Here is a 2,050-nt window from a genome sequence, read left to right as displayed (position 1 = left end):
AGATGGGCTATTGGGGTTATAATTTAGTTTTCTTACCTCCAAGTTAAAATTTTAATTGTTTCTTTTACTTTAATAAATAAATAAAGTAGAACATTAGTTTCTAAATCTATTAGTTTTATCAGCTATATAACTACCCTTTTTGAAGTGACTCTCAGGTTTATAAGAATTCTCTGCAAATTGATGCTATTCTAGTACTTCTCCCATTGTTCAGGATAATATTAGGATCAAAATGGTACCAAACAGATATTTGTTCATAGATTATTAGATGTTTGTTCTTAGACAGTATTAACAGTGTATAGGCAGAGGTCTCTAGGGAAAGAGAACCAATAGGATATATCTATAGAAAGAGAAAGAGATTTAGTATAAGGAATTGGCTCATACAGTTATGGAGGCTGGCAAATCCAAAATCTCCAGGGCTGATGCCCCACTTCTAGTCAAAAGCTATCAGACAGAATTCTCTCTTACTCGAGGGAGGGTCAGCCTTTTGTTCTAGTCACACCTTCAACTGATTGGCTGAGACCCATCCACATTATGGACAGCAATCTGCTTTACTCTGTCTACTGATTTAACTGTTAAATCAGTTAGAATCTCTTTCAGAAACACCTCATAGAAACTTGCAGACTATTTGACTGAATATCTGGGCACCCCCTGACCAAATCAAGTTGATAAATAAAATCAACTATCAGGTATAGTCTAAACCAATCATATTTCACATGTTGGACTAGATGTATGCCTTTTTAGATTATCTGTCCTTTTCTCTGTTTTATGTTTGTGTGTTTATACATTTTGCATTTGTTCAGCAAGACTTTACCTCCATACCTTTGTTCATTCTGCTCTCTGCACCTAGAATGCTTTTCCTGTAATTGCCACGTTTCTAAATTCTAAATATCTTCAGGTCCTGCTCAAATGCCACATCTTTCAGAAAGCCTCCTCTGATTCCTTCTGTCTGACCACCCCCCACTGACACATCAAACTAGGAGTAACTTTTCTTTCCCAGCACCCATAGTGCCCTGATTCTGCTCCTCTAATGGTGTGTCCAACAACTACATTATTTTATAGATTTTATGTACAGGTTTTGTAGACTATAAATTTCTTGAGAAAAGAATTCATGTCCAAGTCAGTCTTAAATCTCCTGATTACCATACATGGAGTAGATGTTCAACATTTATTAAATTAATAGATTTTTTATTATTTTCTGTGCAGTAAGAGTCCATAATTTCTTGGACAACAAATAATTCAAAGACATTTTCTAATGAAGTAAGTTGTCTCTTGATAAATCTACATATTGATTAGTTTGAGATAACCACACCTTTAGCTGATTAGATTTTCACTTTATAACAGCTATGTTCTTCATATTTAAGTGTAATTTTAAGTATTAATTGTCAAATTCACTTAATGTAAAGTATAGAGAAATTGCTTTGGTTATAATAGTATTTTTCCTTTACTGCCACTTTTCTCCCCTGTGAAGCCTGAAGCTAATCCTTTTATCATTCATCCTTAAATATGTTTTTTTTTTTAATTTTTTTTTCAACGTTTTTTATTTATTTTTGGGACAGAGAGAGACAGAGCATGAACGGGGGAAGGGCAGAGAGAGAGGGAGACACAGAATCGGAAACAGGCTCCAGGCTCTGAGCCATCAGCCCAGAGCCCGACACGGGGCTCGAATTCACGGACCGCGAGATCGTGACCTGGCTGAAGTCGGACGCCCAACCGACTGTGCCACCCAGGCGCCCCTAAATATGTTTCTTTATTGCACTTACTCTTTCGGTTTAAAGGCACAAATTGAACAAAACTGTAATTTAGCTGATCAACCACAGAATATGTAGTTCATCATGCTTTAAAGAAGCCACATGATCTTTCTGTTACCTTATTTCTATAGGATCCCATAGAATTTGCAGATGTCCAACAACCAACAGTATCTGTTAATGCCTTCCTTGAATCTTTGTTCGCTACAATTAGCACATTTTACTACTGACATCTAACTAATCTCTCAGAGTCATCAAAATTTTCAAAGCTTTTCTTGTTTCTCCCTCTAGTGGTCAATAACATT

This window comes from Prionailurus viverrinus, chromosome B3 (genome assembly GCF_022837055.1).
Source record: "Prionailurus viverrinus isolate Anna chromosome B3, UM_Priviv_1.0, whole genome shotgun sequence".
Taxonomy (NCBI): Eukaryota; Metazoa; Chordata; class Mammalia; order Carnivora; family Felidae; genus Prionailurus; species Prionailurus viverrinus.
Note: the sequence above shows the minus strand (reverse complement) of the source record.